This window comes from Bidens hawaiensis, unplaced genomic scaffold (assembly GCF_021521415.1).
Source record: "Bidens hawaiensis isolate Kalapana, Puna unplaced genomic scaffold, B.hawaiensis_p1.1 tig00004283_1, whole genome shotgun sequence".
NCBI classification, from domain to species: domain Eukaryota; kingdom Viridiplantae; phylum Streptophyta; class Magnoliopsida; order Asterales; family Asteraceae; genus Bidens; species Bidens hawaiensis.
Window position 1 is genome coordinate 362,146 of NW_027491258.1, and position 18,390 is coordinate 380,535.

The following is an 18,390-nucleotide window of genomic DNA, read 5'->3' on the forward strand; positions in this document are numbered from 1 at the left end:
TAGATAACCGTTATAGAATTTAGCTAAAATTGCCAGCTTATAAAGTCTAAGGATTTAGAATGAAAATTATGAGAATTTTATCTCATCGCTATACGCGACGGGATACACATAAACCCATCGCGTAACGCGATGGACTTGCACACAAATCAATATTAGGGCGGCATAGCGATACGCGATGGCTTAAACCATAGGACCATCGCGATATGTGAAGACCCTGTTATGCAACCTGGTACACGTGTCCAACCACGTGTCAACACGTGGCACGTTTTGATAGGCCACGTGTCAACACGTGGCATTCTCACAGAATTGCGGCACCGCGATACACGACGGACGACTAAATACTCCATCGCGTATCGCAATGGAGTGTAAATGTTGCCTATAAATAGGGAGTTACGGGATTGAACCCAAATCATCCCAAAATTAATTCCATTCTCACACACTTAACCTAGGGAATCGTACCCGATTGTTGTGATGAGCCGACGTTCCGTTTTCTCAAAGTTTGTGCAAGTTTTGAAGCTATAAACAAGTTATCAATCGTATAAGCGAGTTTGGACCAAGATTCTACCCGTCAAGTCGTCACTCTTTTCTTATTATTATCATCCCGTGTCTTCATACTAAGGTAGGAGTTATGTTTAAGTTATAACTTAAACTTTAATCGAGGCTATGGTCTTTAACCTTGAAAGTATTTTATAAACATTCATAACGAATTTTCAAAGACGTTACCTCTTAATGAAGTAAAGTTAACAAAGTTATACTTTGACGGACATGTAGTAAACTGTAAGGGATATCACTAGTAGTGAGTTTTTTGCCTAAGGAAAAGTAATCCGTATAAATCCCAATCAACCGCGGGACCCGTTTACTTACATGGAGAAACTCACCAACGTGTTAGAACCTATTAAGCCAAAGCATGTTATATCAAACGTCACATAAAACCAAGTGCTTTCATTCAAAAGTACAGTTAAAAACTTTATCAAGGTTAAGCTTAAAGGCAATAGCTTAATAAAGAAACACCATTCGAAATATTTATACAAACCCATTTATGCATAGGTTAATATCATTCTCATTCACAGTCAAGGTTTTCAAACACACACTGAAGGTACAAGTGAATACGTTAAACCTTTACAAACAGTCAAAATATATTTATACTCTATAAGATAAACGAGTGCCTAATAGCTAACCTCTCAGTCAACGTTTACATGAGATTACGTGATTTCTAAAAACGTTATAATATAAAATAGAAAATAAAAGCAACTCAGACCGATTACACATGTGGCTGGATCCTTACATAACTATTAACTGTCTAGCCTAAACAGTCAAAGGCTACGTGGCTGCGGGCTAACAGTCATAATTAGTTCTCCATTAGAGGCTACGTGGCTCGGGGAACACTTTTGTGTGTGTGGGGTAGTGTACAAATCCCGGAAGTAGAAATACTTTTGCTGAGCTTGTACAGAAAACTATATGTGTATTATACCTGTTAATTAATTATTTTTGGATTCATACCTGTTCACCAGCACATAGTTGACGTATTTTCCCACCTAATCCAGGTAATTAAGTACTTATAAGAAGTAGCAAGGATTGGAGTCGTCGTGGAGTTAGAAGCGCGTAACAAGATGGCTCAACTTTTGACATTAATATCCTTGTAATATAAACATGTATTTTTTTAAACGAATACTTGGGTATTTAAATCCCAAGTAAACTTTCAATGTAAATTAATATTTTAATCAACTTTAAGTCTTCCGCTAAAATTAACCCATAAACTCTGATATATTTACAAAATAGGTACCAACTCGTGGTCACACTTCTAGGCCCAAAGTCGGGATGTGAACGGTTGGTATCAGAGCCATCAGTTTCAGCGAATTAAGTATTTAAACATTAGTAAATAAGCTTTAACCTTAAAGTTATTATTATTATTTCATAGGGATAAGATAGGATTGGTAAACTTCCCATCCCTAAATCTAATTAGTGCAGGTGTCTTATATTAACTATCTTGGTCATAGACGCCGAGTAGCCATTCGAACTAAACCGACACTCATTCGCGAACCATCAGATATGGCGAGCAGTAATAGTTATTACACCAACTTCTTTAGTCAAAACCAACCAATAGTTCTGGTGCAACCCTATGGGAGTTAACCCGTATATCTCCCGGGAAGCCAACAATTACCGATTGAAATTTCTAATGATACCGCTGATAACATTTCCCAGTATTATCCATATGAAATTCCACCCTATCATCCTTCCGAGGAACAAGAAGTTCAAAGTAAGATTTAGCAGGGGATTAGTTCTAGCTCATCAAGTTAGATGAATTGTCATTCTGATCAGAGTACGTGGCATTTCAGGTCGCCACCACCAAACTATTAAGTCCCACAGATTGCTGCAGGACCAAGTCGAAAACCTAAGATGAGGGTTACTATGCCCTATGAAAAGATACCATTTCAAATGCCAACCAAGTCGAAAACCTAAGATGAGGGTTACTATGCCGAGGAAGAACCTGAAGAAAATGAAGAAGAGAATCCTCATTTTCCCCCATACGTAGGACCGAGACCCTCAATCTCCAGCAAGCCAATGAGATTTGTGAGGAAGATAACCTTATCGAAGAATTCTATACTACTAATATTCCCGATAAGAAAATGCATGCATATATTGCAAACCCACATCTTTACCCAAGAGAAAACGCTTATCTCTTCCCAGCTGCATCTGCACCAATAGGATATCCTAACCCGCCTAATGCGGTAATGGACGAGCTGCAAAATGAGAAAGTGGATAAAAAGAAAGTAGGAAAGAAAATCATCAAAAAATATGACAAGATGAAAAATCTTGTCAGGAAGTGGATTAGAGATTAAAGATAATATAGCCGTTAAGAATCGTTGTTGGCTGTTGTGTAACAAAAATAATGTAATATAAGAAGGTGTTTCTCTTCTAAATTAAAATCTTGTCTTATTCATGTACAACATGTCTGGACAAGAAAAAGTCAACGGTAATCTAGAAATCCAAGTCAACAAAGAAAAGACCATAGGAAAAAATATTCAAGTAATACCAAATGAATATGTGCTCGGTGTTCGTGACTTAATAAAATAGGCTGTAAACCCACTTTTTGAACTCATGAGAAATGATCCTGGTAGAACAGCTTCTCAGTCTAGCAAGAGAAATAGTCGAAGCATGAGCGAAACCGTAAACTCAAAGAAAGAATCTAAAAAGGAAACAGAGAAAAGAGAAAGTAATAAAAAGGAATCGGAGAAAAAGAAAGAGGAATTCGCACAAAGCTCGACTGCTGAAAACGAGCTTTTTGATAAAACCAAGAAACTAAAAATACAAGAAGGTTGTGACTTTAAAATTTTCAAAGTTTACAATCCAAAAGAATTTCACGGTGATAAGGGAGCAATCGTTACCCTTCGATGGTTGGAAGATATGGAGTCCATTGTATTGATCAGTAAGTGTACCGAGAGGGAAAAAGTTCAGTATACCTCCCAAATGTTCAAGGGAGAGGCGTTGGAATGGTAGAATACCCTTATTGAGATCAAGGGTAGAGAAAATATGTATAACTTGGAATGGAAAACTTTCAAAGAAATGATATTAAATAAATTCTGTCCGATTCGTGAAATGGACCAGATTCAAACCAAGTTATGGAACCACAAAGTTGTCGGAACGAATCTCAAGGAATATAATACCAAGTTTCTTGGGTACTGTAGGATTGTTCCACGTTTAGTCACTCCTGAATTTAATAAAGTGACGCTGTATATTTACGGACTACCAATCGAGATACGTGATTTGGTTTGTTCTCATATGCCATCCACAACGGAATCTGCCATGGAGTTGGCTGGATATTTAATGGACGGGATGATCATGAATAGGGATGAAAGGAAGCAAAATGATGGTAAATCGAATGCAGGAGGAAAGGTGAGAAAGGTTGAAAGAAAGAGGGAAGGAGCATTCGTATATCACCGTCTGATTTGCAAATTTTCCGGCAGGAGACACTTTGGCAAATGTCTTAGACCATCTAACATCATCATATGTAATTTCTGCAAAAAGACGGGTCGTGTTGAAGCTGATTGTAAGAGGAAGGCTGTGGTGTGTTTTGATTGTCGATAGATTATAAATTCTTGAATTTATGATAATTGAAAGTTAATTGAAATCATTTCATTAACTTCAGATTACTTGTTTCCAAAATTATTGGCTATTGTTCTTTAATTGTTATACGTTTTATAGTTTGGTCACCATAAAAAATATATGATCCTTGGTTAAAACCTAAAAGGCTAAAAGCATATATATTTTAACTTATCCTTGTTAAAATAATATCAGTTTATAATATAAAGTTAGAGGTAGGTATCAATAACCTTTTAAATACCTAATATTTTTTTGTTAAGTAAATGGGCATAGTTTAAATTCTGTACAAAAGATTATATTTAAAAAAACAATGACAAATAGATTTGCAAAGTATAGATACGAGTTTAGGGTAAGATTAAGAAATAATAAGATTATCATAAGTGAAATCAATTAAAAACTATTTATTAATCATGTAATCATTACTAACATTAAAAGATAATATTTGTATTTAATTAGAGTTTCAAAACATATGGACAGGTCAGTAGTTTAAATTATCACTTAATAATGGATTAAAACACAACTAATAAGCAGGTTCTTATTAAATGGGAATTATAATATTATTTTGAATTATTTTATTAACAAGAAATTATAAGATGGCTTGGTATTTATTAAAATAATAGTAATAGATCAATAGTAAAGAGTCAAGTGTCCAAAATACATCTTTCCTGAATATAATAAGTAGATTTTGATTAATTTAACTTTCTTTTTGTATTATTTAATTATAAAAAAATTCATAGAAGTAATTGATATATGTGAAAACAATAGGATAGAACCAACTCGAAGAGGCAAAGTGGACACAAACTCAATTGTTTTAATAGTATAGTTAGATGTGAGTTTATAGAAATAAAATATAAAAGTAGCTGATTATATGAAAATATAGAGTTGTTTAAATGTGGATGTAGTGTTGGAGAAAAATGAGAATTTTTGATGTTTGAATGTGAATGCGTGGAAATCTGATGTGGTGCATTTAGTTTTCCTTTACTCGTCCACCATTGTGGATGCTCATAGTTAAAATGTTGAGAGCATTCTCGGTCCTTTCTCCATCCTCAACTCTATAATTACACTACAAAACACTACATTTCTCTCTTCTATTCAATAAAAAAAATATTTTTTTATGCTTTTATTATTATAGTTTTATCTATCCTTTACTCACAATCAACTCAATAAATATTAAAACATAAAATAGGGGCACACAAAGTTTCCCAAATTTACAAAAAAACATCACATTTTCTCTCTCCGCCCTATAATTTACACTCATAACCACTTAAAATCTCACCATATAGTTTGCAAACTCCCTTCACATAATTTTAGAAGATGGATAGTAATGCCACAGAGAGTAGCACGTTTCTCTTTTTTCACGTGCCAGCTTCATATTACTTTTATCATCTTGTGTACGAGGATAAGAATTAAGAACTACACACTCCTCTCTCATTGCAACGCAATTTCCGGCAACATCCTCCTCAGCGGCGTAACTGAATCTGTCGGTGAAATCAAGCCTAAGAACCATGTAAGTTCCTAATAATTTGTTGATTTCATCATTTATGTGTTTAATTTGGTGTTGACGTAATGCTGGGTGCAAAAAATCACTTCACTTACACAAAAGATATGTGATGAAGGAAGGTGGCGATGGCCGGATGTGATGCTTCTCTCTCTAGATCTGAAGATGAAGATGTTGTGTATTCAAATTGACACAACAAAAGAGAGAACATATTATGAATAACCACTGTGATTCGATTGATTTTTCATAATCTGTGACATCCCACATCGGTTGGGAAGGAGAACTAAGTCTTATTTATAAGGAGGTGGATACCTTCCCCATCATAACGCGTTTTGGGCGTTTAATGGTAGTGGATAAGAGGAGAATTTCATAGTTAAGCGTGCTCAGGTGGGAGTAGTATGAGGATGGGTGACCACTTGGGCAACCCAAAAAACAAATCCGTGAGACGATGGTGGTACGTCCCGGCCAAAACGGACAATATTATGGTGTCGTGGTAGCTAGGCTGTTACATAATCCCTAGCTCTTCTAGTATCATCACTGCTTATAACCTACGATGGCCTCCTCACAAACCCTTTTGTTGGGCTTATAATACTCTTTGTTGGGTTACTTTATGAGGTTCATTGTGGTGAGGTTGTTATTAAATGGCTTAGGCACAATAGTGATCACAACAGACGAACAAGAAAGACCGGCGGTGGTGGTGGGTGGGTTTTGAGGCGACAGTGGTCATGTCTTTAGGCAGGACGGTTGTGACGGTGAGGCAACTACGTGTTTGACAAGGGTGATTTGATCAGAATAACTCCACATCTGATGTAATTGTCTTGATATAGGCTGAAGATGGATTGTGACATCTTCAATAGGGAGAGAGATCAAGAAGAAGCTAGCTTAAAAATAATTATCATACTACAAGGACACTACATTTTGTTATATATATATATAATATTATTATAATTAAATTATTAAAAAAATTACTTCCTAAATTGAAAGCATATTAGAGTTTTTTTTGTTTTTCTATTTACAATATTCAACAATATACATAGTATAATATGTTAGTGATAACATTTAAAATTATATTTTTTTCAATATTTAACAAACACGGTTTATTGTTGATTTTTGGATTTCACCACGTATGTTGTGAAATATATACTAACAGTGTTTAGTTGTATAATATCTAAATATTTATTTTTATAAAAGTGTTTAGATATAATATAAATAGAGTTTAAAGAAAAGTGAATAATTTAATCATGTTATAGATATAATATAAATGGAGTGTAAAAGAAAAGTGAATAATTATTTATCTATAACATATATTAGTTTTGGAGGGAAAAAAAGTATGATGATTAACTACAAACTAACACGTGTCCACAATTAATTAATTTATTAGAATAGGTAGATGTTAGAAATTTTGAAATTATATATAACAACATGGTATTATTCAGGGTATCAATAATTCTCTAAAAACTCTATAAAACATTAATTTTGTTGATTTCAAAGATCTTTCGATCAAGTTTGGTAGAGTTCTTTTTGTTGTTCCGGTCTAAATTCTATTATTTTACATTTTAACGTGTCGTAACACGTGTCGTTCTTAATCATTTTTTACGTCTACTTTTCGTTTGAGCCAACCACTTTGGTTCTATTTTTAATACGGGTCTTAATACTAGTTTATATAAATTAAAAATAAATTTATATAAAATTTCCCCAAAAATCGTTTTAATTGACTTGGAATAATAGTTAGTCAGATATGGTGGATTACAATTTAATGCACCCACCGTTTGGAGATTTTATAAATTAAGATATGAAGGAGAAAACGACTCCGTCACTTTTGACCAACTTTGCCATTGACTTAGAAAAATAGTACTCTTTTGGGTCGTGGAGATATACAAATTAATTAATACCTGAATTTGCAGGCCAGATTCTTATTATATAGTTAATAATTAATAAGCATTACAATGCGGTCTGCTTCCTCTACTTCTCTTCTCCAATGCACATTCTCACTCATCATCTTCTTCTTTTTCTTATGTTGTTCATTGTCATATTATATTCAGAAGACACCACTGCCACCCATTTCAACAATTCATCATCAGAAGCAAAAGCTTTGGTTGCAACTAATTGGTGGCCACAATTTGTAAATGCTTCCAATCATTGTACTTGGTATGGAATCAGATGCAATGAAGCAGGAAGTGTCATCGAGATAAGGTTTTATGATCATGATAAGCTTGAAGGTAATCTTGGAAGCCTTGGCTTCTCTTCATTTCCAAACCTTGTTACCCTTGAAATTGATAACTGTGGTCTTGAAGGAAGCATCCCAGAGCAGATTGGTTTGCTCTCAAATCTCACCCAACTTTCACTTTGGGGGAATCGACTCTCAGGTAACCTACCTGCTTCCCTTGCCAATCTCACCAGTTTGAAATACCTTTATCTTTCTTATAACAATTTCAGTGGTGAGTTACCTGTTTCCCTCGCCAGTCTCATCAATTTGCAAGACCTTCATCTTTCACATAACAATTTCAGTGGTGAGTTACCTGCTTCCCTTGCCAATCTCATCAATTTGCAAGACCTTGATCTTTCTTATAACAATTTCAGTGGTGAGTTACCTGTTGCCCTCGCCAATCTCATCAATTTGCAAGACCTTTATCTTTCTATGAACTGTTTCAGTGGCGAGTTACCTGCTTCCCTTGCTAATCTGACCCATTTAGATTCCCTTGATCTTAGTAATAACCAACTTAGGGGTCCAATCCCACCATCTTATGGTTCCATGCTCAATCTCACACACCTATACTTGAGCACAAACCATCTCAATGGATCCATCCCAAAAGAAATTGGTAATTTGCAAAACCTGCAATTGTTGGATCTGGGTGACAACAATTTCGAAGGTTCAATTCCCTCAAGTTTTAGTAACCTAAGCCGGTTGTTGTATTTGAACCTTAATCATAATAGACTTGTGGGTCCTGTTCATCCTGAACTTGGAAAGCCCAAAAACAAGCTGGTCCACAATTTAACCATCTTTCTTCCACTCATCGTGGGACTTTGCTTCTTGCTTCTTGGTTACACGTGTTACAGAAACCACAATGCTACAGGAAAACGATTGGAGTCAGAAACAAAAAAACACGGAAATGTGTGTTCGGTATTGAATTATGATGGAACAATTGCATACGAAGACTTCATCACCGCAACAGAGGACTTTGACCTCAAATACTGCATTGGAACAGGTGGCTATGGTAGCGTTTACGAGGCCAAACTGCCTAACGGTAAAACATTTGCTTTAAAAAAACTTCATCGCTTTGAAGCCGAGCAACCGATATTCAACCAGAGTTTCAAGAACGAAGTCCAAGTGTTAACCAACCTAAGGCACAAAAATATTGTCAAACTGTATGGATTTTGTTTGCATAACAAATGCAACTTCCTTGTATACGAATATATGGAAAGAGGGAGCCTATTTTGTGCCTTGAGTGATAGTGAATCAGCTGTTGATATTGATTGGATGAAGAGGGTGAACATTATTAAAGATGTAGCCCATGCTTTGGCATACATGCATCATGACTGCAACCCTCCTATCGTTCATAGAGACATATCAACCAACAACATTCTATTGAACTCAAAAATGGAAGGATTTGTTGGTGACTTTGGCGCAGCCAGATGGCTCGATCCTGATTCCTCCAACCGAACGGTAATCGTAGGAACTTTGGGATACATTGCTCCAGGTATATCTACCTAATCTTGCACTTCTTTTATGCCTATTAGCGGTTGGAAATTTTCCAATAATCCTTTGATGTATACATTTGTCATGTAGAACTTGCCTTTAACATGATTGTGACGGAGAAATGTGACGTGTATAGCTTTGGGGTGGTGGCACTTGAGACAATTGGAGGGAAGCATCCTGGAGACCTCCTGTCATTGCTGAACCATTCAACTGGTCATGGTATAATGCTGGAAAATATATTGGACAAGCGACTCCCTTATCCAACCAACAGGTCAATCGAAAAGGAAATCATGCGTGTTTGCAATGTAGCATTTGCATGCATTCTCACAGATCCCAAGTGTCGACCGACAATGAGAAACGTGTCTCAGGAATTATCATGTTAAGGGCATTGATCATTAACTATACTTTTATCTTGAATGTACTTACACATGCCTACGCTATTTATCATGTTCCAAATTTAGCAGATTATAGGGCCCAAGTATATGTATGATATAGAAACAAAGTTACGGTAGCAGTTTATAGAATAAAAAAACATTGAACAGGGGCTCACCGAAAGCTTATATAACTTATTATTGAGGGTTTACTATTTGAGTTAAAATGTCAATTTGTGTTAAGTGGGCCTGATATTTACTTTAAATTATGCTAGTACCTGTTGCACTTCAATATTGAGGGTTTACTATATGAAACAAAATCTGTAGTATTACTATCCAGGATGAGAACTAAGTAGGTCAACTTCTATAAGAGGCTTAATAGATATTTTGAAAATTTCTGGATGAACTGGAGCTTTTGTATGCATATATTTTAAATTCAGAATTTTAACCCATAGTGGAACCCAGCTTATATAAGCTATAATTTTTAAAACATGGGTGTGAAACTAATAGTAAAACGATGATGAACATATACTTGTAACTGCACACATTTTACATATTTTACAAATCAAAATTACTTCAATTTTAGTTTTGGTTGGAATGCAGTTTTAAAACTATACAAGCAGATTTTTTTAAACACCTTCAATTTTAGTTTTGTTAAACCCATTGGTTGTTCAATGAACTTAGTATGAACAAACTTACTGGTCCAATCCCACACTCTTTTGGTTCCTTGGTCAATCTAACCATCCTCGACTTGAGCAAAAATCAGCTGAACGGATCCATCCCAAAGGAAATTACTAATTTACAAAAGCTACAAGAGTTGAATCTGGGGGTCAACTATTTTGACGGTCAACTTCCCTCAAATTTTGGTAATCTAAGAAAGTTGAAAACTTTAAACCTTGGCATGAATTCCATAAGTGGCGACATACCTCTAGGTATAGCAAGTTCGATGAGCTTAGAACATGTCGACCTTAATCATAATAGACTTGTGGGTCCTGTTCATCCTGAACTTGGAAAGCTTTCTTACCTTGATCTTTCATCAAACAATTTGTCAGGAAATGTATTATTTCAATTCAATGTTTGTTATCTGCAGTATCTAAACCTCTCTATGAATCGTATGACTGGATCTATCACAAGTATTCTTGATTGCAGTAATTACTTAATGTACCTTGACATTAGTAATAATAGTTTTGTTGGTAATGAACTTGATTATTCAGAGTTCCCACAACTAAAGATCCTGAATCAGTCTTTGAATAATCTAACTACTGCAATCGTCCCCAGCCCATCTTCAATCCAGGATAGAGAACATAAGCCCAAAAACAAGCTGGTCCACAATTTAACCATCTTTCTTCCACTCATCGTGGGACTTTGCTTCTTGCTTCTTGTTTACACGTGTTACAGAAACCACAATGCTACAGGAAAACGATTGGAGTCAGAAACAAAAAAACACGGAAATGTGTGTTCGGTATTGAATTATGATGGAACAATTGCATACGAAGACTTCATCACCGCAACAGAGGACTTTGACCTCAAATACTGCATTGGAACAGGTGGCTATGGTAGCGTTTACGAGGCCAAACTGCCTAACGGTAAAACATTTGCTTTAAAAAAACTTCATCGCTTTGAAGCCGAGCAACCGATATTCAACCAGAGTTTCAAGAACGAAGTCCAAGTGTTAACCAACCTAAGGCACAAAAATATTGTCAAACTGCATGGATTTTGTTTGCATAACAAATGCAACTTCCTTGTATACGAATACATGGAAAGAGGGAGCCTATTCTGTGCCTTGAGTGACAGTGCGTTAGCTGTTAAAGTGGACTGGAGGCAGAGGGTGAACATTATCAAAGATGTAGCACATGCTTTGGCATACATGCATCATGACTGCAGCCCGCCTATTGTTCATAGAGACATATCAAGCAACAACATTCTCTTAAAGTGGACTACTTGACCCGGATTCCTCCAATCAAACGGTAATAGCAGGAACTTTGGGATACATTGCTCCAGGTATTTGGACTTAATCTTACCCTCCTTTTATGTCTATCATCTGTTTAAATTTTCATAACGATTCTTTGATCTATATTTGCCATGAAGAACTTGCCTATAACATGATTGTGATGGAGAAATGTGATGTGTATAGCTTTGGGGTGGTGGCACTTGAGACAATTGGAGGGAAGCATCCTGGAGACCTATTGCCATCACTGAACAGCTATTCGACTAGTGATGGTGCAATGTTGGAAAATATATTGGACAAGCGACTCCCTTACCCAACTAATAGATCAATTGAAAAAAAAATCATGCTTGTTTGTAATGTAGCACTCACATGCATTCTCACAGATCCGAAGTGTCGACCGACAATGAGAAATGTATCTCAAGAATTATCGTGTTGAGGTTTTACACTGTCACCCAGATTAAGAACCCTTAATTGTACTTGTAAGTCCCAAATATATTATGATACAAAAACAAAGTTCATGGCATTCCATATTCACCAAAAGGTACTGCCCTCATGGAATGTATTTCTACAAATCAAGTCGAGTTTGTAGGCCTTAGTAGAGAGATCCTCCAACATACACCACAAACTATCAACCCCACGATCTCCACCACAACAATGGTGAGGTTGATTTACTCGAACACAATGTGCGATCAAGATACCAACGAGCTCTGATACCACCTGACGCGGAGCGGAAGTGAAAATAGCTAGATATGTTCTAGCAAACGATTAGATATAAACTCATTTGGGGGGAAATTTATTATAATATCAAGAGTTGTCCTAAACATTACCAATGACCAACTATATATAGGAGTATAGGACACTCTAGTAGCTTACACCATAAATTCGGTCAAAATAACCAATAATAAGCTAATCTTCCCCACATCACTTTCTATCTCGCTCAATATTCATCAAAAGGGAGGCCCCAAGTATATTTATGATAAAAACAAAGTTACAGTGGTGGTTTATAGAAAGCAAACACTCTTTGAAAATTCAGTTGATATTTATTTTTCACTAAATTTAGACACACAAAAAAACTTTTTTATTTATGAGACATATAATTAATATTTATGAGTTTATGCTATTCATAATGAGAGCTTCGCAATGAGCCAAGATGTGTTTAAATGGAGCTAAGGTGAAAGATATCAATGCTAAAATGTATACCCCTCTCAAGCCAAAGAAGACGAAGAACAACATACACCACCACATAGACTACTTTCAAACTAGAAGAATCTAACAATAAGGAATTAGTAGCAACAATAAGAAGTTTCACAGAATATCCAAAAAATAGTAATGAGAACTAGAACTACGTCAAATGTGTTTACAAGATGTTCGCTAAACAGAAAAGCATCATGATCAAATAATTATATATATCCGTGCTTTTGTGCACATTTGGATTATGACAATCATACACATTAGCAAAATATAAAAACACCATTGATTAATATCTGTATGTGCTAGTGATGAAGATGCGAACATAGTAGACACAGAAGTTTAAGGCTCAAGCGGAAGAGAAAGCACAAAAGAGGAGAGGGAAATGTTAGTTAAGAATTAAACTGTAATTTCTTTTAAGGTTTGGAGTTAGATACCTCATTTATACATAAAGTTATAGGATAAAAAAGCTCATAAGCGTGAATGTAGAGGCTTGCTTGTTGCTTGTACACTGTCATGACTAGAATTGTTTTTGACAAAATCGAGAACAATTGAAGCTAGCTCATTTTGATGACAAGTGTATTCATGATCAGCTCCATTCACGATATGCAATTTGTGGTTTAATATATGCTTTGCAAACTCCACGGCATCTTCCATTGGTACAATCTTATCGGCAGAACCATGGATGCTTAACACCCTGCAAGCACATCAAACATTGATGTAAAATTGGGTTTTTAGGGCGAACTTTGGCTTGAAGTAACACAAATTCTTTACAAGTAAACAACCTTTAAAACCATCACACTCGACATCTTATTACAAATAAATCGTTTAATTTAAAAACAAAATGATACTATGTCACACAAGAACGAATGAATTTGGATAGATTATGGAAACAACACAAACCTGCAGTTTTGGGGAATCAGTTGGCATGCTGCACTTTTATTGGTAGTTAAACGGTCCATCAAACTTTCTTCAGTCACACGATACTCTATGTTCCCTAAAATTGTTTACAAGTTCAAGTGAGATCCGCGATATAGTGATACTATTGCTTTTGTAAATCGTGATTAACGCGTTAATTTTCTGTAGAACATTTTAAAAAATGGACCATAAAATCTCACCCTTTCTATTAGCAACATCAATGAATCCTTGTTTTTTAATTCTCTGCAGGTAATCTTACCCAATCGGCCCTCGATGCCTCTTTTCAGATCAAACCGGCCAGAAATGTTGACCACGTTATGAACGTCATTAAACCTTGAAGCATATAAAAGTACTACATTCCCGCCTGCAAAAGTGTCTCTGAGTCTGATCAATATAGCAGTACTTTAAATGTGTTATTGAAGATGTTAATCAGCAACTAAGAAGTATAAAATTATAGTTTCTGACCTTTACTATGACCAACAATTGCAGCTACAGAGCGTTTTTCATGTTCAAAGTATTTGATCACAGCCCGCAGATCATCAACTTCTCTGTAATAATTCCCATACTGAAATGAACCTTCACTCTCTCTAAAAGAAACAGACAATAAATTATCATCAAGAAGTTAACATCTTTACTGCAAGAAAATAAAAAATGCAATTACCCATTGCCAGCAAAGTCAAAGCGAAAGGCGCTAATTCCTTCAACTGCAAAAGCAGCAGCAAGATTTCCTGTCCTGTAGTACAAAACATTAATAAATAAATACTACCATTGACATTACTAATAACTTTTCACAATATTAATAACTTTACACGGAGTGACCAACCTTGCAGGATCTGTATCCATGACAGACAACAACAACCTCCTTGGAGCCTGTTTCTTGCAATATGCCAACAAGCTTTTCATTGTAACTGTTCTCGATCATAACACTCTGCTCTTGAGTTTCAACACCTGCAGAATTTAAACACTTAGAACAGTTAATAAACAGATAGGGGAATATGATCGAACAGGTGGTGTGCATTTCACAAACACCCAATTGCATTGCAGTTTAACCTACCCATCATCAAAAAGCTAAGATTTTTACATGAATTTCATTTTCCCTGATGATAATAATACTGAATTGCCGAAGAAGCAAAACTATCAATTTGGGACTAAAACCCAGTTTCTGTAAGCAAAAGCAATTGAGCGAGTTGTGTAAATAAGGGGGTGATTGTGATCGTGTGATAAAACTAGAGGGCTAAAATAAACATGTTTGGGGTTGAGGTTAAGGTGCAAACGAGCCGAGCTGCTCGCGAGCTACTCGGGATCAGATCGTTAAAAAGCTCGAACGAGCCGAGCTTAATCGAGCCCGAGCCCGAGCTCAAGCCTAAAAGTAAGCTCGTTTAATAAACAAGCCCGAGCCCGAGCCCGAGCCCGAGCTTCACCTATCGAGCTCGAGCCGGCTCGCGAGCCTAACGAGTCTGCCATTTATATAATTTTTTAAAATATATATTTAATAATTATTAATATATATATATATATATATATATTTATATTGTTATAAAAATAAATAAAAATAACTAAATAATATATATATATATATTATTTTATACATAAAATTATAATAGAAAATAATATATAAAAATAATTATATTATTTAAAAAACAACTAATAAATGATAAACGAGCCGAGCCCGAGCCGAGCTCGAGCTTGAAAATCTACTCACGAGCTGAGCTCGAGCTTTGGAAATAGAGCTCGAAACGAGCCGAGCTCGAGCTCAGCTCGTTTTCACTCGGTTAACAAGTGTTGTGTTTTAAACAAGCTAACATGTTAAAACACTTGTTAATGACATGTTTGAAACTTTATGAACTTTTGTTTCACTACATGTGTAATTTTGATCGATTTCGTGTTTGGAATTTTTGACACGATTAGTTATCATGTTATGTTCATATCTAGCATCGTAGGTAATCATGTCTTATCGTGTAGTGTCTTATAGTGTCGCGTTTGAATTGTTATGTCAGACCTAAAATAAACAAAATAAATAAATCCCTATGCTAAACTCAATTCCATGTGACAACGATTTTTAAAACAATAAATGGAATTGCTTATAAGAAGGCATATCCAATGGTGAATGAAATAGCCTTTGAGGCTAAATGAGGGGTCAACATTATAGACAATTGGTAAAAAAACAAGACCTTTACAATACAAATAAAGGACAATTACACGCGTTATTGTGGTCACGTACACATGGAGAAGTTAAACGAGATACACACACTGTCAAAACTTGGGGTTAGTTTGTTTGGGTAAACTTTAGAGACAATTATATCTAGACAGTGTTAAGTATTAAGCAAAGAGCGGGTTACGTAACCTCAAGCAAGATGGAATAATTCAAGGGTATGTTAAGAAATAATGACCCCAACTAGTGAGATCATTGTCCCTTTGGACGAGATTTCTTGTTCTATTTTTATGATGGGTTACAATCATGGGAAATGACGTAACTAAAGCGATACAATGTTTAAGACATTGGCTCAAGCATCGCAATAGCCAAAAGCATGGTTGGCCTACGTGAGAGATGATCATATAAACCCATGAATGAACAAAATAGCAACAAGAAAAGTGAGGGAGCCAAGGACAATGTTCAAAAGAGGGACACATAAAGCGTCTAACCAAGATCACACCTATTTCTTTATAGTGATAAGACACATAACTCAATTTTGTTCAAGTTAGAGGAGCAAGATGAAGCATAGCTAAGGTCGTTACAATTTACAAACCCAATGATGGCACAAGGTAAGAAGCCTTGGGGAAAGGTGCAAAGCAAGTAAGTCATGGGCACACCCAACCGTAGAGTGTAAGATAAATTCCTTAATGGAAACAATAAAGGAAACACATGAACACATAAAGATCAAGAGCATAGAGAATTCGAAATCGATTAGTGTGAGGTGCAATAAATGCACTAGAAGCCCGATGAGAAGGCAAAGTTGTTGATCAGTTCTTCATGTATTTAATAGAAAACATGGATGTTATGATAAACATACAACTAAAACATACCTGTCACAGCAGAGAGAGTGGCCACGGCTGATGAGTACGATCCAGACGACATGACAGTCAGCTTGGTCGGGTTCCCCTTTAGGATGTATATTAGTGATGGAGATTAGGGTTCTTGAGAAAACCGAAAAATATAAAGGGAGAGATGCTCACGAAATCTGATGTGAGGGTTTAGGGTTAAGTTATGTGATGTTAATTAGTCTCTCCATATTTATATACATCCAAGGGGAAACCCTTGGTTAGCAAGAAAGGGTAATTTGGTCCATCAACAATTACCTAGTTAACATAATTATAAGGTATAATTTAATTAACTTTGATCTATTATAATATAAATGATCATGTAGGCCATACATAAATATACATATCCATATATTTATTCTTACATTCTCCCACTTGGCCAAATAATCATTTATTATGAGCATTAGATTAGTCTGCAGATTTTAACACTCATTTTAGCTTTAAACTTAAACTGAAGCAGAGAAATACAGTCATTGAATTGAACATCAGCTCAAGACCCCCATTAATCATACTACAGTCCTTGTTTAAAACCTAAGTAGTTATGATCAAAATTATATAAGTAAGCCCTTCAAATATTTGATTTGTATAATAATTTGTCTATATGTCATTACGCATGCAGAACATATTAAGAGACATACAAAATCAAAACTGAGGAAATGTTATTAAATAAAATGTAAATAAGTATAATATGCAATTAAATAAGGTCTTCAGTAAATCCCATATTAGCAACATGTTCTTCAAAAACTTTAGGTGGGAGACCTTTAGTCATCGGATCCGCTAGCATATTATGTGTACTAATATACTCAATACAAAGTTTATTTTCATCAACTCGTTCACGCACGAACAAATACTTTGTATCAAGATATAAACTAGCTCCAGTCGAACTGTTACTGTTCGAGAAATTAACGACAGCTGAATTATCACAATAAAGCTTCAATGGTCTAGAAATATAATTGACTAATTTGAGCCCAGAAATCAGATTTTTAAGCAACATTCCACAGCAGGTAGCATTATAAACAGCTATATATTCTGCCATCATGGTGGAAGTAGTCGTCAACTGTTGCTTATGACTCCTCCATGAGATGGGCCCGCCTGCTAACATAAAGATATACCCCAAAGTGGACTTCTTGTCATCTTTGCATTTAGCAAAGTCAGAATCAGAATAACCCGCCACTTCTAAATTGTCACTTCTTCTATAAGTCAGTTTGTAGTCTTTCGTCCTTTGAAGATATTGAAGTACCTTCTTAGCTGTTTTCCAGTGTTCAAGGCCATGATTAGTCTGATAACGGCCTAACATTCCAGAAATATAAGCAATATCTGGGCGAGTACAAACTTGTGCATACATAAGGCTCCCGACTACTGATGCATAAGGTATCAATCTCATTTGCTCATTTTCAACCTCTGTTTTCGGACATTGGGTTACAATGTTGCATGTTGTAACGAGTAAGGACACGGTCAATGTAGGCCCTTTGATATAATCCTAAGATTCCTCTGTGTCTGTTTCGGTGAATTTCGATGCCAATAACATAAGAAGCATCTCCGAGATCCTTCATGTCGAAGTTATGCGAGAGTAATCGCTTCGACTCATGCAACATGTCTAAACTATTACTTGCCAATAGAATATCATCTA

General features: G+C 35.6%; 3 pseudogenes; 2 read left to right on the forward strand and 1 right to left on the reverse strand.

Moving 5' to 3' along the window:
• The first annotated feature begins 7,530 nt into the window (after positions 1-7,530).
• LOC143626200 (uncharacterized) lies at positions 7,531-12,500 on the forward strand (annotated as a pseudogene).
• On the forward strand, positions 8,613-9,520 carry LOC143626127 (MDIS1-interacting receptor like kinase 2 pseudogene; annotated as a pseudogene).
• A 678-nt stretch (positions 12,501-13,178) lies between the features above and the next one.
• On the reverse strand, positions 13,179-18,144 carry LOC143626177 (uncharacterized; annotated as a pseudogene).
• Between the last annotated feature and the right edge of the window lie 246 nt (positions 18,145-18,390).